At 38.4% G+C, this 23,846-nt stretch overlaps 2 long non-coding RNA genes across 5 annotated transcripts in view; one reads left to right on the forward strand and one right to left on the reverse strand.

The window, feature by feature from the left end:
- Positions 1-4,414: 4,414 nt before the first annotated feature.
- On the reverse strand, positions 4,415-19,980 carry LOC141492902 (uncharacterized). Its single transcript, XR_012470070.1, has 3 exons — positions 19,852-19,980; positions 6,437-6,490; positions 4,415-5,045 (listed from the first exon to the last, which is right to left on the reverse strand). It is a non-coding gene; the product is annotated as an uncharacterized LOC141492902 (long non-coding RNA).
- Positions 19,800-23,846, forward strand: part of LOC141492903 (uncharacterized) — a 65,097-nt gene continuing 61,050 nt past the window's right edge. For 3 of the 4 annotated variants that reach the window (XR_012470072.1, XR_012470071.1, XR_012470074.1), the window contains exons 1-2: positions 19,800-19,960; positions 20,092-20,258. This is a non-coding gene — a long non-coding RNA (uncharacterized LOC141492903). The remainder of the gene's footprint in view (positions 19,961-20,091; positions 20,259-23,846) is intronic. The other variant, XR_012470073.1, reaches the window with a different exon arrangement.

Here is a 23,846-nt window from a genome sequence, read left to right on the forward strand (position 1 = left end):
TATATCCCTTTCCCCAGAATCCTTGGCAATAAATGGGAACATCAATTCATCTCAATCAAAAATCAAACTGCTACCTTCCAAAGAGCCATATTAAACTCAAAACTGGTTGCCTTTGGGTCACACGTTAATTTGGAAAACCACAAATTAACATTATCTATGTTTTATTGTATTTTTGTTAAACATTTCCCAAATAACATTGAATCTGGTTAGTCACTACCAGGGAGCCATTACTCCTTCCTAAAAGGATGATAGACTCTAAAATTCAGAATGAGACATACATTTTTAGACATGGTCAAATTTGGAGGAATATGCACAATTGTTATAATGGTTTTATTTTTTAAATTATTATTCAAAGGAGAAAAATGACATACAAAGCTTGATAAAAAAATAAATTTTGAAAAAAGAACCAGGAAAAGCTAAATAATCTTTGGTAATTAACAAAAGACACCCAATGATTTTATTTTATTTTTATTTTTTGCAAGGCAATGGGGTTAAGTGGCTTGCCCAAGACCACACAGCTAGGTAATTAAGTATCTGAGACCAGATTTGAACCCAGGTACTCCTGACTCCAGGGCTGGTGCTTTATCTACTTCACCACCTAGCCACCCCTCACCCAATGATTTTAAATTGTATTATTTACTCATTGATGATGCTTTTTCTCTTTAATAGTATATATAGATCCGAAAATCTTGAACTGAAATCTATTGATGAATAAAAACATCATTCATGCAGTTTATCATCTCAGAACTACTAATATGTTGGAAGAAGCAAAAATGAAACAAAAAATGTTATGTGCAAATTATAGTACAAAGAGTACAAGAGAAAGCTCATTTCCTCCATTATAGTATGTAATGTTCCTTCAAGCAGAGCCTAATCCAAGCAAACTGAAAAGGAGTAGACCACAGGGGAAATACAAACATTGGAATACTCTCCAAAGGGTGAGGTCTCGCCTAGTGGAAATGAAAACATTACGTGCTATAAATATATGTATACATACATACACTGTGAACATATTTTTAAAAATTCATGTATGGATGTCTTCTATTTTCCTTACATTCACACAAATGGAAATTGAAGGGGAATAAATTAGGTGGAAAAAATGAAATGGGTGTTGTAAAACATGTTCTTTTAGCTCAAGCAGCAGGGAGCTGAAATTTACAGCAGAATAAAATACCAAACCAGAAGCAGCTAAAATCATGAGTAATTTCAGCCAATGAAATTATGGCCCTTCCCTTTTTTTGGCAGAACATCTTAATTTTTTTCTGTTTCTTCATAATGTAACAGTACGGTGAGTACAGCCATAGTTTCCAAATTACTCCTAAGAATGTACATTCTATATAAAGTTTGGACAAGTGCAGCATGGACATATTCTCATTTAATCCTCACAAGAGACCTATGTGGTAGGTGATAAAAGTATTGTCCCCATTTTACAGATGAGGGAAGCAGGATTCAAAGACTCACCAAAACAGCTAGCTTAAAAAAGGTAGAAGTAGGACTTAAGTCCTCATCTTCAAAATCTACATCCAATGGTCATTCCATTGACATCATATTCTTTTGCAGAAACAGTAGGATCTGAGACTAAATTCTTGTATAGATAACCCACAAAATTTGGCTAATTAGTAAATTCTACTTAAAGTCTTCCACTGCACCCAGGGCTACCTCCAGTCATCCTGATCTATATCTGGCCACTGAACCTAGATGGCACCTGAGGAGAAACTGGGGCCCTCTGTCGCTTAAATCCAATTCACTTGCCAAGTCATGGCATCACCTCCCTGATGTCAAGGTCCCCTTTGAGAACAAGACAAACAACAAACAACCTTTGGGTAAAACTTCTGAACACCTCTAATGGAATTGCAGAAGTTAAAGTGAAAACTTTCAATATACCAGTTTCTACAGAATCTCTTAGAAAACCCTGTTAAAAATGATAAAGGTAGACCCTGTTGGAGACGCTGTGGGAACATAGTCACACAAACTGTTGGAGGAGCTATGAATTGGGCCATTCTTTCTGAAAAATTATTTGGAATTATTCGGTAACTAAATTAAAAATCCTTTAACCTATCATTACTACTCTTGGGAATAGAATTCCAAGGAGGTTAAAGAAGAAAAAGTCTTGAATATATAAAAATATTCGAGTAGCAAACAGAAAGCAAAGTCATTGCCATTAGGAAATGCTGAGAAAACTGTTGTACTTTAATGACAGAGTGGTTAACACACACTAGACATTGAGATGAGCAGGCCAAGGGTGGCTTAGTGGAGCAGTGGATAGCCCTGGAGTCAGAAGTACCTGAGTTCAAATCCAGCCCCAGACACTTAATAATTACCTAGCTGTGTGGCCTTGGGCAAGCCACTTAACCCCACTGCCTTGCAAAAACCTTAAAAAAAAAAATTTAGGAGATGAGAAGGCCAGCCTCAATTCAAGTCCACCTCCCATGATTAGCAGTTGTGTAGGCCTGGGCAAATTAAAACTTTTCTGAGCCTATGTCCTCATCTGTAAAATGGGAATAATACCTAGAGTACCTACCTCTCAGAGCTAATGTAAGGCTTATGAGATAACCTATATACATTCCTTACAAGCTTCAAAACCCTATATAATGACAAAGATTGTAGCAGCTAGCATTAATATATGGCACTTTTAAGATTTGCAAAGGGCTTTATACATATTTTCATTTTTATCTCCAAAATCCTGGGAGACAGATGCTATTATATCCATTTTACAAATAAGGAAACTAAGGTAGACAGGCTACTAAGTGGTCCTTTGAGAAGAGATCTCTTTTCTTGAAGACAGCTAAAAGTCATTCAGAACCAAGTGGTTCTATCTAACTAAAGGGATTAGTCTAGCTTGGCAAAGGCAATAGAGACAGGAAGCAATGAAGTCAGGAAGACCTTGCTTCCAGTCCCACCTCTTGATATATAATGGCTGTGGAATCTTGAGTAAGTCACCTAACTTCTCACTGCCCCAGACAATGCTAAACAAATTAATTTGTACATCAGGTGATCTACATTTAAAGATCAGCAATACAATGGATAGAGTATCAGGTCTGGAGTCAGGAAGACTCCTCTACATGAATTTAAATCCAGCCTCAGACATCATTAGCTATGTGATCCTGAACAAGTTAGTTAACCTTATTCACCTCAGTTTCCTCATCTGTAAAATGAACTGGAGAAGGAAATGGCAAATGACTCCAGTACCTTTGCCAAGAAAAACCCAAATAGGGTTATGAAGAGTCACACATGACTGAAAAGACTGAAAAACAAACATGAAATCAATAGGTCTCCCCAAATCCAATATAGCCCCAGCTGGTCAAAGCCCTTTTTTCTTCTACCCTAGCCCTCAAAAGTAATACAACTAATCTTACTGTGAGATTTAAAAATCAGTTCAAAAGACAATATTGATGGAACACAGATTTTAGAACTGGGAGGGACCTTAGAGACTGTCCCCTCTGATATGTTCATTATAGAGGCAACAGAAACTGAGGCTGAGAAAGATGAAATTATTTGCCCAAGGTCACACAGGCACTAAAAGGCAAACCTTTGTAAACCTGGCATCTGGATATCAAATCCAGCACTGGACCTACCTCACTAGCCTCCATTATGCAACATAAATATCATTTGGACAAGTTTGTGGTTCCCAAAGGGATGATGTTTATAAGTCTACAACTTTGGATACCTTAGTGGTGATTAGATATTGGAGGGGTTTTTTTTAACATCCCTGTCTTTATAGTTACAAAATACACTGCTGTACTGGGTATGTATAAAAGCATGGAAAAAAATAGTTCTGAGGGCAGCTAGGTGGCGCAGTGGATAGAGCATCTGCCCTGGAGTCAGGAGTACCTGGGCTCAAATCCAGCTTCAGACACTTAATAATTACCCAGCTGTGTGGCCTTGGGCAAGCCACTTAACCCCACTGCCTTGCAAAAACCTAAAAAAAAAAAATTCTGTTTGTAGGTTCCATTAAATAACTTGGGTAAAGATACAGTATCACTGTGGTTGCTAAAAACAAAAAATAAAATAAAAGTCTCACTGAAGCAGAATTCTTAATAAAATATTTAATTTTGGCATATTTTAAAATATATATGTTTAAATTAGTCTATGAATTGGTAGTTCATTTGCCCAGAAGCAGGTGTCATGAAAGAGAACTAAATGCCTAAAATGGTGGAATGCTCCTTGAGGTAAATGACTAAATTTGTAAAACAAAAATTGTGTAGGCATAGCTAAATTTTTTTCCAGAGAGGATAGTTTTGAAATAATTGAAATAACTATAAAAGTACAGTGCAACAAATATTTTCCTAATATACAACCTTTCACTTATCCACAATTGCAGAAAGTTAAAACTCTTAATATGAGGAAGATCACATTTATGAGGCAATATAGGATAAAATAAGTATATTAATCATAAAATGCAATTCAAGGAGACTAATCTCAAGAGTAAATTTAATATTCAATTTGTTTTTTCCCCAAGCATGTACTATTGAACAACTCAGAGGTATTTAATGGTTATACAAACTGCTGTGCTATGATATAAAATAAATGGAAGTCATCAGAAATCAGTTGCTATATGATTTTAATTGATTTGGAACAACACTGTTTGATACTAAATGCTTATAAAGCATCCAACACGGTAGACATAATTAGAGAATTAGTATTAATGCCAACTGTTCAGCCATATAAAAAGCAACTTAAAAAATTACTAGAAATCCACAATTTAAAAGTTAAGGGGAGAGACCACTAATCAAAACTAGCATTTCTTAGTCAAGCACCATTATTCAAGTATCAGAATCTCCCACACAGGTGTAGGGGTCAGGAGTCCAGGAGGAGTAATAAGGGGTAGTTCTGGTGTTACGGGTATATTTTAGCTCAAAGGCATCTCAGTGTATTTTAGGGTAAGGAAAGTCATCCAGTCCTGGAGGAGAGAATAGGAGCTTTTGTTTTGAATAGGAAAGTGTCCAGACAACATTATTAATATGTTGGCATTAAGAGCTAGGAGGTTTCTTCTTGGCATCTACATCTTTCTTTATCTCTTCAAGCTTTTTGGCCAAGTTTGGAATCTTTGAAAAGAAAAGAAAAGAAAAGATTTAAACTTTGCATCTAACCAATATGCTCGTCCCTCTCCCATTCCCATCTGTCCTCCAAAGATAGATAAGTTTCATAAACATAAAAAATTTCACAAATTTACATTTCTTTCCAAAAGAGTTCTCAAATCACAGAACTAAAAACTACCATTAATATTGCTACTTGAGTATCAGATGTGCAAAAATTTATTAAGTTAAAAGAGGTTTGCTTAAAAATGTAGACTCTTACCCTATTTTCCACTAATTCACCCATTCAAATGCTATATGAATGAACAAAATAACAACTAGGAAACTATCATTCCAATGAGAAAGTTGCTACTACAAATGCTCTTTGGGGGACTAAAAATCTGAGTCTTAAGGACTAACAATTTTATTTGCCATTCTTTAAAGCAAAAACCTTCTCCCCTCCAAAAATCTTTTCAGAGATTCATTTTCAATTCACCCATCCCCTTCATAGATAATAAGGCAACCTGAGTTTCTAATTTACTTCTATCAATGACTCATTCTGTGACTCTGGAAAAATAAACTTCCTTCCCCATCAGTAAAGCTTAACAGCATCTCCTAATGAAAAGATTGATGAGGGTGAAGATAATTAATAGTTTTATGATTTAAGATTTGCAAAACTACATGTATGTGTATGTACACATACACACATGTATATGTTTAAAATCTCCTAAATCTCCAATATCCCTGTGAGTCAGGCATTGTTATAATCTCCATTCAACAAAGGAGGAAGTTAAGGGTAAGAGGAATTGTTATTTTCCCAGGGTTCAATTTGTTCACACAATCAATGTCTAAGGTCAAATTTGAACTCTGAAGTTCAGTACTCTATCCATGAAACCATCTTGCTTCCCTAGACAGTTCTGAAGAAATCTAAACAACTTGTAGAATCTACTACAAAAATTAATCTTTGAAATTATCAGTATTTGTTACTATAGTTACTTTCTCTAAAATGGAAGTGACAGGAAGTAAAAATTATCCTGCTGAAGGTCTTTTATGCCCTATTTGATTTTCCACAGACTTGAAGAAGAGCCCCAATTAAATGAGACACTATGTTAGCTCAGGGCTAACACATTACAGCCTTACAATTACTGGGAGATTGCTCTCAATTGCTGACAAGTTGCCCTCTTGTGGTAACTTGGGGCAGAGACAGCACTATGGCTGTATTAAAATATAATGGAAAAATATCAACTAAATGCAGGACTTACTCCAAGATTTAACCCTCAGCAATCATCCTTAAATTTTAAAAGAAACTGCCCTTATTTTTGTAGGGATTCAGTTCTGGCAAGAAAAGCAACCACAATTAAGACAAATCACTATAAAACACTTCAATAGAGACAAAAAGGTCTTGGATGATAGCCACTTACGTCATAGTTCTGAGCCAGATACATCCCAACCACATTGCCGAGCGTAAATCCTAGCTGAAGGAAAAAAAGAAATAGGAGTTACTGATGTAAAAGGAGCAAAGAAAGGGAATAAGTGTTTACCCAGTATCTACTAAAGGCACTTAAAAATATTTTCTCATTTGATCCCAATTGATGTTATTTTTTGATGGAGTTACAAAACAATTGTACACCCCTTGACACAATGATTCCAGTAGTTGGAACATATCTCAGAGACTTTTTAATAAAGAGAAGGAACCACAAAATCATTTGTATTGCTTTCCTTGTAAAAGCAAACTAGAAACAACTTATATATCCAAGGATCTGGGGATGACTGAATAAAATATGACATAACGTGGTGATAAAATATTGTCATGTTACAAATAAGGAATATAAAGAAATGTGGAAAAATGAAAAATAAAAGAATTAGCACACAGACATTAAATGCAACCATATAAAAATAAGACTTTACTAAATAGATCAATAGGGGACAGTAAACTATTTTGTTAACATTAGATTCTTTTCTCTAATTTGTTCAGATTTGTTTACACAAATTCATGACAAAATTTTTTTTAATTAAAAGTTATGAGTGGGGTGGCTAGGTGGTACAGTGGATAGAGCACCAGCCCTGGAAGTCAGGAGGACCTGAGTTCAAATCTGGACCCAGACACTTAATAATCACCTAGCTGTGTGGCCTTGGGCAAGCCACTTAACCCCATTGCCTTGCAAAAACTAAAAAGTTATGAATATTGATTTTTTCTCTCCACTTATGAGAAAAGATGACCAAAAAAACTTTACACCAAATCAAACACTATGCTATCTTTACTCTAAAGATAGATGCAATGAAATTCCACCTTGCCAGGGTTAGCCTCTCTACATGAGTCTGTAATCCCATTCCCTCTGTGACCTTACTACTCTCACACCTATCTTCAATCTTTGCTCTCTCTACCAACCCAAGTTATTTCCATCTGCCTACAAACAAGCACAGATCTCTCCTTGCAGGAAAATCTTTTGTCCCTTTAAGCTAATATCTTCTCTTTTTTCTCCTTTTTTGCTGTTTTTCTCTTTCACTGACATACTTCTCCCCCCCCCACTTTACTCCATGGCCCCCCCATAATCTAGCTTTCTGTACCTACTCTCCTGAAATTGTTCTCTCCAAGTCCTAGGTCTCCAAAAAAGCTCTTAACTGCTCAATCACTTGCCTTTTTTCAGTCTTCCTCCTTGAACTTTACAATCTTTTTAACACCCTCCATTCTTCATTTTAATTCTGATCTATTCATTTTCTATTAGTCAATTTTTTTCTCAGTGCCATACATTTGAAATGATTGGGAGGAAGGAGTTGAAAAGAGGCTAAGCATATAAATCAGAAATTAATTATTCAATTATTGCAAAGTTTCTTTGATGTAATAAATACTGTAGTCAAACTGTATCCTGGCCATTCACTGTATCCTGGACCATTGCCAGTTACCTGACTTTCATCTTACCACTGGACTTCAATGACTTGTGCAACTCTACTTCACTTAAATATAATTTATCCAAGAGTCAAGACATCATTCTGTGATGTCACTGGTCCTCTTCATAACAAAGGACAAACAACAAAACAACACTGGGATATATAGAAAGTGTAAGAACAAAACATACTAATAAGATTTTATATTTTAAAAAATTTAGTCTCTAAAAAAAAAAAGAAAAAAGGGGCGGCTAGGTGGCGCAGTGGATAGAGCACTGGCCTTGGAGTCAGGAGTACCTAGGTTCAAATCCGGCCTCAGACACTTAATAATGACCTAGCTGTGTGGCCTTGAGCAAGCCACTTAACCCCAATTTGCCTTGCAAAACCTAAAAAAAAAGAAAAAGAAAAAATTAGTCTCAGAGAAAAGATGAAGAAATGTGCCTCTCTCCTTTTATTAGAAAGGTAAAGAATGTTGCAAGCACAATTGTATGAAGTTGGATTTATTTAACTTGTTTTTCTTCTTAGCAAAGTTTATTAAGTAGAAGAGAGATATTCAGAAGTGTCTCATGTAAAAAGAAAAGGTATCAATAAGCAAAAATAAAAAGGATTTTGTTTTTGAGATGTTTGTAGTCATGAAAAGCACTACACAATTTCCCACTTTCCAGCATTATCTGATTCTTCCTTTTCAATTCTGATCTCATTTTATTATTATTCATCTACAGTGTCTGTCCAAGATATATATACTGACAACTAACAGATTTATTCATTCAGCTACATATCAGGTGAGCAAGAAGCATCCTTCCCTCCAGTCCCAAGCAGAGTTAAATCAAACTCTTGATTGATTCTGGATATCAGTTAAGGAGGCTCTACAATATTCTGGGACTTAAAAATAAAATCAACACAATGTTATCTACAAACAGGAGAATCTGGAAAACCTAAGCAAATACATGGAATCTCTACCCACTTCCACTCCCTTTCTTCGACCTGAAATCTGCACTCAACATCTTTCAGGGTAGTGTCAAAAATCCTTGGCAAGTAGCGTCTTCCTGCTCTGTCTTTCAATTGGTAACAACTAGAAGGTCAAAAAAAACTCTATGTCTCTCTGTTGCACCTTTCAAGAACTCTTTTATGGTCTCAACATAAGTATGAAACACATTATGCTGGAGAACAATCTTCGAAGCAGCGGACCTTCTCTAACCATTCAAATGTCTCTTAATAATCAGTAAACATAGAAGGATTCTGAACCTCCTGATTAACAGCTCTGCTACAAAGATACAGCATACTACACAACACTGACTACAGAAGCCTGCCTCTTCTCCCATATCATCATCAAGGAGCCCGTCAATACATGGGTAGATCATTCTCACAAAGCCCCTGTAGAATAAGGAAAACAGACAAGGACTCCATAAGAGACTGATGTTCTCAATCACTTTTTGTCCATAGTTAATATTCTTTTGTTTCCCAAGCATTTGGTATCCTCCCCCTTTTCAGATTTGAGTCAAACAAATCACCCTTTGCTTTAATAAATCAGTGGTCAGACTAAATATAAATCAATCAATTCAGATAAGATGTAAGTAACCTGTTGTTTCCTGTCTCTTAAGACATGGTCAGTATGATTTTTCATTTAATTAGTGCTTTCTTCATGAAGTATTCATGATAGATGAGTAAGTCTTCTATGAAGTCAAAACCTTTGTCCTTTTCCTTTTCTTAATCTTGAACCTTGAACACTCCAAAGTTTTGCTGACCTCTATACCTACCTTTGCAAATAAATCATGGAGTATTAAGACCCTCCAAATCAAATTAGATTTTATTAAATCTTTCACAGAATTTTTGTATCATTGTCAGCACCAAATGCCCAAACTACAATTATATTCATGATAGTCTTTTTTAAAACAAATTTTCATACTGAGTATTCAAATAAAATATCAAACATACCATGAAATAGAAATTATTGCTGCATTTGTTCATACCGAATCTAAAACTAATCCTGCCAACTTCTTTATTTGCCTCTCTGAAAACAGTCTGTGAGCCATCTTTCCATTTAGTTGCAATTCCTTTTCATCTCTTTGCTTTATTTATAGTAAGAATGTCAAAACTGATATGATTCAATCATGCCTATCATGTGTCCACTTAGTGGTCACTAGAAATGGATCTCACTTAGAGAAATAACAACTGAATTCATATTACAAATTAACTAGATGTTGTACAATTCCTAGTACTCTTTGTCCCTGTTTTTTGTTGGGGGTTTTCTGACCATTCTGTTACCACTACTGTGTAAAGCAGGAGAGGTCATACAGGAATTAAGGTCATTTTGCATTTTTTTTTTGTTTTCCAGGCTACCAGGGCTAAATAAATAACTCAGGACCTAAAAACCAATCTAAACACCAAAGGTTAAAAAATAATTCACACAACTTCAGTCTAATAATACTATTCCCCAGGAACTTTACCAAGACCAAATTCTGACATGAGAAAAGTTAGAAAGATTTTTGAAACACCAGGTGCCCATTTAGTCAGGAATAAGTATTTCCAGGTTGCTTATAGCTATTTAGACAGATGTCTGGGCTTTGCAACATAAAGCCTTTCAATTTGGGAGGGGCATGCCTTCAGTGTACTTCTTGGAGGTCTCCCTATTATGTGTCCTACTCAAACTACTTCCAATTCTCTCCACTAGTAGGCCACATTAGACTAGGAGCTGCTAAAGTTTTTATCTTGTCTACCCAGCTGATAAGCAACACACCTCCCCAGTCTAAAATTTCTCAAAATTCCCCGGGGGAAGGAAAATCTGGACATAAGTTAGACTCTTCCCTTGCTGGCTCAGACTACAAGTATTTTCTCCTGATAATCAAAATCTTATGTCAAAATTTTGGGAACATTAATCCTTACAAAAGCTAGGAAAATGGGGAGGCACCAAAAGTTTTGAAGCAGGAGCATCATGTTTAATCTATTGACTGATATGTAGACAGATAACTGTGCTTCCTACTTTCCTGAAAAAACTAAAGCCAATCATAAACTACTTAATTTCCCAATTCTTGGCTCTCCCCCCCCCCAAAAAAAATCCTGTCAATTCTATACCACAGTTCTAGTCACTTGCTCCCTTACCTCTACTCCCACAACCACCACATCCATTCAAGTCCTACTGGACTACTAGAATAGCCTAACTGATTTCCCTACTTCCAATCTGTCCCTATCCAGATAATCCAACACAAAATAGTCAAAATAATACTGACTAGAGAATGCTGGAAATTAAGAGGCATGGTTAATAAAGAACTAAATTTGGAATTCCAGGTCAAATTAACTCTTGTCTCAGACTCTCCCAGGTTGTAATAGCCCTAGGTAAATCATTCAGCCTCAGTTTCCTCATTTGCCAAATTGTTATAATAACAATTATATTACTTATTATGTGCCAGGCATTGTGCTAACACGTTACAATTATCTCATTTGATCCTCAGAACAAGCCTAGGAGATAGGTCCTAGAATTATCCCCATTTTACAGATGAGGAAACTGAGGTAATTAAGTTAAGTGACTGGCCCAGGGCCACACAGCTAGTACACGTCTGAGGCCAAATTTGAACTGAGGTGTTCCTGTCTCCAGGGCCTGCATCCTATTCACTGTGCTCTTTATCCAGCTGGCTGTATCAGAAAAGTAGAAAATGCTGCTGAGATGAGCCTTAAAGAAAAGCAGGGTGAGGAGCAGCAGGGCCAGCCAGAGCAAAGGCATGAAGACAGGAGGTAGAAGAAGAGCAAGCATACAGCTTACCTAGACCACAGAACATGGGAAGGGAAGTAAGGTATTCAGCTGGAAAGGTAAGGTTGGGCCCAGGCTGGAAAAGGTTTAAGTCAAACAGAGGAGCTTATCTTTTATAATGTACAGAGAGGGAGCAGATACATCACCAGACCTCCACATTAGGAAACATCACTTCAGCAACTGTGTGGTAGGATTTACTGGATCTGCTGGAGAGGGAGACCCATCAGGAGGCCACTGAAATAGGGATGCACACCTGACGGGGCTTTAGGGTCATGGGCAACCTAAGTGGAAGAGATGCTAGAATAATGCAAAGGTAATACTTATCAGAGCTGGGAGATGGGTGAGGCCAGGCTATCATCCAGTAGACACTATTAGGCACCTCTTCTGCCAGATGCTGACTAAGAGCTGAGGATACAAAGAAAGGCAAAGACAGGCCCAGTCCTCAAGCTACTGGGGGAATGCAACACAGCTGAAAAGAAAGGAGGGAGGGGCAGGAAGTCTGAGGAAGATGAATTTCTGAGCTGATTCAATCTTGCAGAGAGAGGAGTTTCTGGAAACAAGAATGAATCTAAGAGAGAAGCCCGTGGTAATTAAGTATGTAAGCTTGGGTTACTGGAAGGATGACAATGCCCTCAATAGAAACAGCAAGCTCAGAAAAAGGAGGCAAGTGACTTCAGGTCTGTGCACTTTGAGGTTAAGAAGAAGCTACAACTCATCTATTTCAAAACACCTAATGCCAGTAGATAATGTAGGACCACAAATGTGTTGTTGTACTATACTTTATGGTCTCTTAAGACATTTAGTCTGATTCTGACCTGCCTTTCCAGTCTTACTTCATATTTACTCCCCTTCACATATTCTCTGATCCAGCAAAACTGAACAACAATCTATTCTCCAGTTCCTCTATTTGTAAAAGTCATCTTCTACATTACACAAAATCCTTCCTTTTTTTTTAAGGTTCAGCACAAGTTCTACCTACTATTGAAATCTTCCTTAATGCCCACAATAATGAGTGATATTATCCTTCTCAAATTACTTTATATTCACTTATCTACTTCTTATATCTCCTGTTAGAATATAACATTAGGGGTTTGTTTTAGTATTCCCAACTTAAGGTAATTTGTTTTTTTTGAACTGAATTGTTGAATAAATTAAAATAGCAGTCTGCAATACTATTTAAGGTTGAATCCTGCCACCAGTCCCTTCCATTAAATAGCTAGACAGCTAAGAAAGGTTTTTACATTTTGAAATAAAGTTAACAACGGTTTGGTCTGAATTAGAAGAAATGAGAGGTTGGCTGACCAAACAGGTTACTGCCTCTATGAGTAGTACACATATAAGAATCTGAAACAAGGAAACTGTCCTAGAAATCAAGAGAGATGGATACAAAAAGCAGAGATCTTCAGTTATGATTCCATTGCCAAATATGATCTGAATACCCATGTAACTCAGCAATGTACTACAAAATCAAGATAAGGTACGGTCCCTACCTTCAAGAAGCATATAATCTAGTTAGAAGGACTAGATGTATACAAATAAAAGAGTTGACCAACAATGCAAGAGAGCACTAGCATATTATCTTACAATTAGGAGATGCTCAAAAATATCTGATTTGATAAAAATTAAGGGTAATGATGTGATAATACAAACAATAAATATAAAATATATCTCATTGCAGGTTCATGCAGTACTTGAGTTCATAGAGAAAGTCAGACTTGAATTAGACAAAACATAAACAGGTAGCGAGAGATGGTGAGATAACTCCTGATAATGAAGCAAAAAGTTATTATCAGGGGATGGTATAAAATAGAACTCTCTACTGAAAGGTCTCCTGAAAACCATAGATAACATCATTAGGCAGGATCAAATATCCCAAAATCCAGGGAAATGGGAGAAGAGAGAGGAGATTAGAATCAATAAGGCAAACAAAAGGAAGTCACTACATAATTTCAGGGCAGGTAATGACATTAGTCTGGAACCAATACATCATGGATTTTGACATGGGGAAAAAAATAGAAAGCCTGACTCAAAGTGGCAGTGTAGCTTTTGTTAAGTTGTTTCAGTCACATCTGACTCTTTGTGACCCCATATGGGATTCTCTTGGCAAAGTTACAGGAACTGTTTGCCATTTCTTTCTCTAGTTCATTTTACAGATGAGAAAACAGGGGGCAAACAGGGTTAAGTGACTTACCCAGAGTCACATAACAAGTGTCTGAGGTCACATTTGAACTGAAAACATGGAGATCCCTCCAGAACTAGCTCTGAAAACAACTGCACAAAAAAATCTGAAACTTGGAACAACAGCTCCCCTCCATACCAGGAGCAGGGTCAAACTTTAACATAGTTAAAAATCAAGAAGTAGCCTGAAAAAATATGCAAATAACAACAAAAGAACCTGGCCACAGAAAGTTACTATGGTGACAAGGAAGATCAAAACACAAGCTCAAGGGGCAGCTAGGTGGTGCAGTGGATAGAGCACCAGCCCTGGAGTCAGGAGTACCTGAGTTCAAATCCGGCCTCAGACACTTGATAATTACCTAGCTATGTGGCCTTGGGCAAGTCACTTAACCCCATTGCCTTGCAAAAAAAAAAAACTAAAAAAACACAAACTCAGAACAAAAGACCAACTAATACATCCAGAAGAACATCATAAAACAAACTAGATAATTTTGATAACATCAAGTTAAAAAAAACTTTTGCATGGACAAAACCACTGTAACCAAGATCAAAAGAAATGTAGTAAATTGGGAAACAATTTTTACAACCAGTATTTCTGACAAAGGACTCATTTCTAAAATATACAGAGAACTGAGTCAAATTAAAAAAAAAAAAAACAAGTCATTCCCCAACTGACAAATGGTCAAAGGATATACAAAGGCAATTTACAGATGAGGAGATCAAAGCAATCCATAATCATATAAAAATTACTCTAAATCACTATTAGAGAAATGCAAATTAAAGCATCTCTGAGGTACCACTTCACACCTCTCAGACTGGATGAAAGGACAATAATCAATGTTGGAAGGGATGTGGGAAATCTGGGACACTAACAATATTGTTGGTGGAACTATGAATTGATCCAACTTTTCTGGAGAGAAATTTGGGATTATGCCCAAAGGGCAACAAAAATGTGAATACCATTTGATCTAGTAATACCACTACTGGGTCTATACCCTGAAGAGATGATGAAAAAGAGTAAAAACATCACTTGTACAAAAATATTCATAGCAGCCCTGTTTGTGGTGACAAAAAATTGGAAATTAAGTAAATGTCCTTCAATTAGGGAATGGCTTACCAAAATGTGGTATACATATACGTATGTTATGGAACACTATTGTTCTATTAGAAGCCAGGAGGGATGGGAATTCAGGGAATCCCGGAAGGATTTGCATGAATTGATGCTGAGTGAGATGAGTAGAACCAGAGGAACATTGTGCACCCTAGCAGCAGCATGGAGGTGATGACGAACCTTGATGGACTTGCTCATTCCAATAGTGCAACAATCAGGCACAATACTTTATTTTTCTTCCTTAAGGATATGATTTCTCTCTCATCACATTCAATTTAGATCAATGGAAACAATGTAAAGACTAACAGACTGCCTTCTGTGGGGGGTGGGGGTGGGGGGTGGGGGAGAAAAGTGAGATTAGAGGAAAGATCATAAAAAATTTTCAAAAATAAAAAACAACAACAAAAACTAGTCATATAAAAAATGTTCTGAACACTACTGATAAGAGAAAAGCAAATTTTAACAACTCTAAGGTATCAACAGCTATCAGATTGGCTAATATGACATAATATTTCATAAAGTTGAGGCAAATTGTCTAGTTCTTAGGAAGTTCTAAACTGAGATCCATGGAAAAATTTCACTGAGGCATGAACTTGAACAGGAAAAAAAAATCACTTCTTTATTTTTACTAACTTTGAACTGAAATTTAAGCAATTCCTTCAAAAATTTAAAAAAAACTCAAATCTGAGCCAGGTCACCAGGCTACCAAAGGGGCCCATGATAGCAAAAAGGTTAAAAACCACTGAGTCTGTGGATTGTGTTAGTAAAAAACACCAGTTCTCTAGGCAAGTCACTTAACCCTGCTAGCTCATCTGTAAATGAGTTTGAGAAGAAAATAGTGAACTACTTCAGCATCTTAGCCAAGAAAATTCCTAATGGGGTCATGAAGAATAGCAAAGAATTTACAAAATAAATATATAAATTCTATTGTATCTACTTAACTGAAATAGGTAGTTTCAATAATTTGACAGATTCCCTATTTCAGAAATAAGCAAATTGAGGTCCCTAAGAAGTACCATTCTAAAATCAGTCTACTTGGTAGATTGCTTGGTAATGTACCAACAGTAAATGTGCTATTTACCTAATGTGTCAGATATTATGGGCTTAGTGATCAGGTATTAGATAAATCTAAAGCTAGGCAGCAAGAAAGGTTTCCTCTATAAATTCAAGATCAGTTACCAGAAAAAGTCCTTAAACTACTCTCTTAATAATCTCCACTTAAATTTCCTTAGGGTATCCATGCTTTAAGCACAAATGTCTCTTGTCTTGTGCCCAGTTCTCTCTGTATACTTCCTCAGTGATTTCATCAGGTCCCATGAATTTATTATCTTTATGCCGATAAATGCCAAATCTATTTCTAACTTCACACACACACACACACACACACACACACACACACACACACACACACACAGACACTTGCCTATTGGCATCTTTACCAGGAGTCCTAGAAACATCTTAAACTCAATATGTCCAAAATTATATTCATTTTCTCCAATCATTCTTCCTCCAAACACTCATCTGCAATTTTGAAGTCAGTCATTTCTGGGTCAATTCTACCTTTATCTTTCACATTCAGTCCCTTCTCTACAATCAGCAAGTCACTCCCCTTGTTTAAGTTCTCATTTCTCACTTGCAGCTAGGTGGCATGCTGGATAGAGCAGTGGTCCTGGAATCAAGAGGACCCAAATTCACATACAGATTTAGACACTTGACATTTACAAGCTGTGTGACCCTGGGCACTTTAACTCAACTGCCTCAACTTCTGGTGGTCTCCTGTCACCCTGATTCATATCTGGCCACTGGCTCCAGAGGAGAAGGTGAGACTGGTGACTTAGCACAGCACCCCCTTACTCAAATCCTATTCACTTGTTTGTCATAGCATCACCTCCCTGACATCATGGTCTTCTTCGAGAATGAAGGACAAACACCAAAAACTACAACAGATTGTTTCCTTGCTTCTTGTTTATCTTCTACACAGTTGTCAAATTAATATTCCTAAACACAGGATCTGTGTCAATTTCCTGCTCACCCCACTCTCCTTTATCTTCAGTCTCTCCTTTTCTATTGGCTGCTTTCCCACTGCCACAAACTTACCCGTGTCATCCCCATTCTCAAAAAACCCTCACTTGATTGATCCATTCATCCTTACTATCATTCTATGTTTTCTTTTTCTGGCTAAATTCTTTGAGAAGATTGTCCGAAACTGATGTCTGCCTGCTTTAAGATTCTCCTCACTCACTCAGCTGTCAGCTAATCTTCCTAAAATGCAAGTATGACCTTGTCAACCTCCCTATTCAATCAATTCCAGGGGCTCCCCTTTCATTGTCAAGATTAAATATAAAATTTCAGTTTGGTTTTTAAGGTCTTTATAATCTAATGCCTTCCTATTTTCCTACACTTTGAAACAGGGAAAAGAGAAGTCAGAATTTCAGCTATTTCTGAGTACTTTTTTTCTTAAAAAGTCATTAATGGGGCAGCTGGGTGGCACACTGGATGGAGCGCTGGACCTGGAGTCAGGAGTACTTGAGTTCAGATCTGGCCTCAGCCACTTAATGATTGCCTAGCTGTGTGGCCTTGGGCAGGCCACTTAACCCCATTTGCCTTGCAAAAAAAAAAAAAAAAATATATATATATATATATATAAAGTCATTAATACTCAAAAAAAAACAAGGGAGGTTAAAAAAAAGCCATTAATACTTAAATTAAAGAAACCCATACTTAAAGCACAAAAATTATTTCAAAGCTCATGTTGACATTAACATTGTTATACCTTGTTTTTATAACAAAGGTGACTGTAATTAGGTGAAATGTCTCCATTTTACAATGAAAGTATATTAACAATACATTTAAATTATTTCCTATAACAACATAAAAATATTATAAATAGCTTCCAGACTAGAAGTCTGTAAGTTTACAGAAAATTTGTTGAGAGGAGAGTAATAAAAATGACCCACTTGGGACAGGTCATGCCAATGACTCTTTTCACTGGCCTGTATAACTAAGTGTTATTATTGTCCAACTCTTTGTGATCTCAGTTGGAATTTTCTTGGCAAAGTTAAAGGACTGGTTTGCCATTTTCATCTAGGACTCATTTTGCAGATGAGAAAACTGGGGCAAACAAGGTTAAGTGACTTCCATGGGGTCACACAGCTATTAAATGTCTGTGGTCACATTTGAACTTAGGAAGAAAAATCTTTCTGACTCCATGCCAGTCACCAAGTGGTCCAGGATAACTACATAGCTATTGTAAAAGTTTAAGAACATAAGGGGTGGCTAGGTGGCATAGTGGATAAAGCACTGGCCCTGGAGTCAGGAGTACCTGGGTTCAAATCCGGTCTCAGACACTTAATAATTTAATTACCTAGCTGTGTGGCCTTGGGCAAGCCACTTAATCCTCGTTGCCTTGCAAAAAAAAAAACCTAAAAAAAAAAGTTTAAGAACATGGCAGTGCTATATCTTGTTAAAAAGTAATCTGATCTGGGGCAGCTAGTGAATAGAGCACCAGTCCTAGAGTCAGGAGATCCTGAGTTCAAAGTTGACCTCAAACACTAATTACCTAGCTGTGTGACCTTGGGCAACACTATTGTCTTGCAAAATAATAATAAATAATAATAATAATCTGATCCCTCCCCAAATACTAGTGTTCTCTCTCCAATCTACCTTGTCTTTAACTGGGTTTTATATATTTTTATTTATTTATTTATTTATCTATCTGTTGTACATATCTATGAGTTCATCTTTTCCCTATTTGAATAGTAGCTCCTTGCCAGTAGATGGTGCTTCATTCCAGTAAATGCTTAAAATTTGTTGGCTTTTTCCCTTTCACAAAGTTAAACTGATCACTCAAAAGCCATTCCCATATGCCACTTAACAAAATAAACAAACAGATATCAGAAGGTAAACCATGGGTGCTGTCAAGTGTGAGTTTGCCAAGTTTGTTATACTAGAAAGTTCAGTGGGGGGAGAATATGTCGGAAAATAAATGTGAATTAAAAAACAAATGTCATAAACATTTTTTTTTAAGTTTTTGCAAGGCAATGGGGTTAAGTGGCTTGCTCAAGGCCACACAGCTAGGTAATTATTAAGTGTCTGAGGCCGGATTTGAACCCAGGTACTCCTGACTCCAGGGCAGATGCTCTATCCACTGCGCCACCTAGCTGCCCAGGCATAACCATTTTTAAAGTAAAAAAAAACAGAATATGGAATTATAAATCATAAAATAAACACTTTAATCAATGCCTTGATTTGTAAACTCGTGGACAAGTGAACTCCCGAAACTTGCTTCCCCCCCCATTTTTCTTGAAAGGGGGAGAAATCGATCAAGTGCAGATGAAGAACTGAAGTTTGTTTTTTTTTAAAAAAAAGGTTTATGACAAATCTCGCTCTTATTCATGGCAATACATTTTCTCCTCCAACAGTTCTTGGGAAACAGTTATGAACAACAGTAAAAACTGTTTAAATCTGGGACCCTGTGTGTTCCCCGGAGCCGGCCTCCTCTCGTCCCCGATTCAGAGACTATTAGCGGGGGTCCAGGTCGGGGGCCAACGTCCCCCTTCCCACCTCGGGCCACCCACAAGGGGCATCTTGGGAGAGGGGCGGCTGGGGGGCGGCCCTGGAGTCGGGAGGAGCTGGGTTCAAATCCGGCCTCGGGCACTTCATCATGACCTAGCTGCGTGGCCTTGGGCAAGCCGCTTAACCCCGTTTGCCTTGCAAAAAAACATAAAAAAATAAAAATAAACCAAAAAGAGCGAGGCCTTGGGCCCCCCCGCGGAGGGGGGGCAGGCTCCGCCTCTCCCAGCCCCGCCCCGCCCGGCCGAGGGGAGGGAGCCGCCCCCCATTATCTCCCCCTCCCACCCAGCCCGCGAGGCCCCGGGAGGAGGCGGACGGGCCGGCGGCGTGCGGCCTCCACTCACCAAAAACTGGAACATGGCGACGGCGCTGGCGGCAGGAGCGACGGGAGCAGCCGGAACCCGAAGCCGCCCCGATGCCTTCTAGCCCTCCCCCGGAGGGAGGGCGGAGGAAGTGAGGAGACAAGGGAAACAGAGGGAGGCCGTTTGCTTCCGGGTGGCGAGGTCACGCACGTGGTCGGCGCGCTGGGGGGGGGGGGTTGGGCGGGCGCTTTTAAGCCCTTCCTTCCTCTTCCGGCCTTAAAGCTCCCGTCGCGGGAGGGGTCGGCACGTGGCCGTCATCAGGATGCGCCACTGAGCCTGCGCACACTCTGCGCCGCCAGACACGCAAAAATAAAGAGACGCAGAGCGTCGTGGAGCCATAGCTAAAAGGGAAAGGGGCGGCAGAGGACCCTCCCCAAAAAAAGCTAACGGTCAGTGTCGGTGGGTTCTGCACCCCCATCGTTACCAAAGGAAGGGTCTCGCTTTGCACCCCGGGCCCGGGTCGCTCCTCCGGGGTGGGGGTGGGGGAACCGGACCCGGGGCGCGCTCCTTTGCCCCGCTTCGGGACGGTGGTTGGATTTTCACGAAATTATGCGGTTATACAAAGTTCAGGAATCGGCAGACTTCACACATCATGCTTAGAGTTGGCGTTTTCTTGATTTTCGGACGTGAGGAAGCGGCGGGGAGATGCCGATCACCCCAGAAGCCGCTCCTTCTCGGGGGGCACTGGGGTCCGGCCTCACACGCTGGCCACTGCCCAGTGCCCCGCACCCGGGCCCAAGGCAGGGAAGCTGCGACTCAGCACAGCCCCCGGGCACCCCAGTCCAGGCCAATCCACCCACTGGCCGCGGCATCGCCCCCCGTGTTGTGATCTTCTCGGACAAACAAGCGATTCCTTCCCTGCACTTTATGGTCTCCATTTCCTGGGGCATGTCAGGGAGGGTTTCAGGTGACTGGGGACCAGTTGAAACAACACCCAGACCAGGCTCCCCCTGGGGAACCCCGCAGGTTCAGGCCACATTACTGCAATCAAGTGACTCTCAACAAAGCCAGTCACATGAATTTTGGGGTTTCCTAGTACATACAAAAGTTAGATTTACACTATACTGCAGTCTAATAATAGACTATGTCTAAAAAGAAATGTACACAATTTAATTAAAAAATAACTAAAAATGCTCACTATGATCAATAGAAACAATGTAAAGACTGTCTTCTGTGGAAGGGTGGGAAGCAAGATTAGGGGGAATATTATAAAACTCAAAATAAATAAAACCTTTCTAAAATGAAAAAAAATGCTCATCATGATCATCTGAACCTTCAATAAGTCCTTATCTTTTTGAAGGGGGGGGTCTTGCCTCCATGATGATGGTTACTGACTGATGGGGTAGTGGTTGCTGAAAGTTACAGTGGCAATGGCAGTTTCTAAAAATAAGACAAGGAAGTTTGCCACATCAGTTGATTCTTCCTATCACTTGCACACATAGAAGCCACTGTAGGATTAATTGTCCTAATTTCGATATTGTTGTAGCTCAAGGAATTGGGAAGCCCAAGGTGAGGGAGAAAGTCTGGGGAGTCAGAATGCACACATTAAGTTTGCTGTCTTACATGGGCACAGTTAGCAGTGCCCCAGAACAATTTCAATAACATCAAAGATCACTGATCACCATAACAGATACTATATTAATAAGCTAGAAATATGAAAATTACCAAAATTGACACAAAAACGAGAGAGCACCTAGTGTTGCAAAAAGTTTTGTGCGATGCCACAAACCTCAATTTGTAAGAAATGCAACATCTGCAAAACACAAAAAAGCAAAGTACAATAAAATAAAGTATGCCTATATAGACAGATAGTTTGGAGAGCAGGTGTGTGTGTGTATATATGTGTGTGTGTGTGTGTGTGTGTGTGTGTGTGTAAGAGATGACCTTCAGTGAAGTTTCCTCCTAAAAACACTCAGACCCAACTGTGAGAAGTGATCTTCACTAAAGCTTCCTCATGAATATATCCTTAATACATCCTTATCAATTATCTGGTTTCCATAGCTACCTATGATTCAAGGGAGGTAATTTCAAGAAAAACTGAATTAGCTCTCTTTCTGATTGGATGTCTCCAAATTTGGTCAGAGGGAATGACTAATGAAGTTTTGTAAAACATCACTTTTAATAGGGTATAGGTTAGCTATGAATAATTATGGTAAGAAGGGATGGAAACTATAATAATTAGCTGTGTGGCCTTGGGCAAGCCACTTAACCCCATTTGCCTTGCAAAAACCTAAAAAAAAAACTAATAGGATAGAAATTAGTTATGAATAATTAGGATAATAAGGATTGAATTTGCTTTGTACCAATTTGCACCAGTATTAGTAAAAAGATTGAGGTTCTCTTATCAGCTAGTGGTGGGATAAGACAGAATTTAAAGGTAGGAATTAGTAGTATTTTTTTTTTAGGTTTTTGCAAGGCAAATGGGGGTTAAGTGGCTTGCCCAAGGCCACACAGCTAGGTAATTATAAAGTGTCTGAGACCGAATTTGAACCAGGTACTCCTGACTCCAGGGCCGGTGCTTTATCCACTGCACCACCTAGCCGACCCCGGATTAGTATTATTATAAAAGAGGTCTGCAAGATTTTATTTTTAGACACTCCCTGGCTTATGCTACTTTGCAATGGGGGCTGTATCCTTTTTCTTCAAAGAAAAATAGATCTTTTCCTGCTCTGAGTCACACTGTGGACTCTTGATTCCTGTGGTTATTATCCCACACACATAGTTGCAGAGGACTGAGGGGGGAACTGGGAACAGGAAAAACTTTATGAAAGTGATAAGGTGGTAGTAAAGCTGATTCCAAAAGGCAAAAGGAAGGAAGGAGTGAACTCAATGAAAAGGCATCAAAGGGGCTGCTAGGTGGTGCAGTGGATAGAGCACCAGCCCCGGAGTCAGGAGTATCTGAGTTCAAATTCTGCCTCAGACACTTAATAATTACCTAGCTGTGTGGCCTTGGGCAAACCCCCCTTGCAAAAACAAAACAAAACAAAAAGCATCATGACTAAGCAATTGAGTGGGCAGAGCAGCAAAAGGTCAGGATGGCTGGATCAGTGAGTACATGAAGGGTAGAATTGTGTAAAAAAAACTAGAAAAGTAGAAGGGGGACAAATTGTTAAGAGTTGTAAATGTCAAACAGTTTATACATACTTCCTAGAACAGGGAACCATTAAAGTCAATTAAGTAGCAGTTGACATAGTTAACCTATACTTGAGGAAAATTAAATTCCCAGATACGGAAAAAAAATGATAAATTTAACTATCAATGAGAGTTGAATGATAGTAGGTAACAGAAGAGTTACTGCAGACTAGAGGATACAAATGTTCTGATTTTTGAAAAAGGGAAGAGAAAAGAACCTTCAAACTATAGGTCAATAAACCTAATTTAAATTCTTGGGAAAATTCTAGAATACACTACTTAAAAGGAGTCAATTATGGTCACAGAGAGCCAGGTTGACTTTAGTGAGAACAGATCATGTCATACTTTATTTCTCATTACAAGGTTGCAATCAAAAAAAGGACATAGAATTTAATAAAGTGTCATCTCATGCTATTCCTAAAAGAATGAAGTGCTTAGGGATGTGTGTGTGTGTGTGTGTGTGTGTGTGTGTGTGTGTACACACATATATGCTCTTAAGGAAGAAATATATGAACTGGACAGGAAGTGATATTTTGGATTGAAAAGTTATAGGAATGTGAGCAAAGTCATAGGGACATAGGTTGACCTATCTTTTTCATAAGCAATGACAGAACTGGTTTGATTATAGGAAGTACAGAAAACATACTAGATGACAGACAAGATCCAAAAAGATCTAAAAGGGCTGAAGCACTGTGCTGATTCTACAGAGATGAAATTTAATAGGGAAATGTTTATCTACCTCTGGATAAAACTGATTATATTACTTATTTTCAATGTTTTGTATCTTCAATTAACCTTGAATGTATTTAAATATCTCTACTTAGGAGAGTAAATTAGAGAAAATC

The sequence above is a fragment of the Macrotis lagotis genome, chromosome 7 (genome assembly GCF_037893015.1).
Source record: "Macrotis lagotis isolate mMagLag1 chromosome 7, bilby.v1.9.chrom.fasta, whole genome shotgun sequence".
Classification (NCBI taxonomy): Eukaryota; Metazoa; Chordata; class Mammalia; order Peramelemorphia; family Peramelidae; genus Macrotis; species Macrotis lagotis.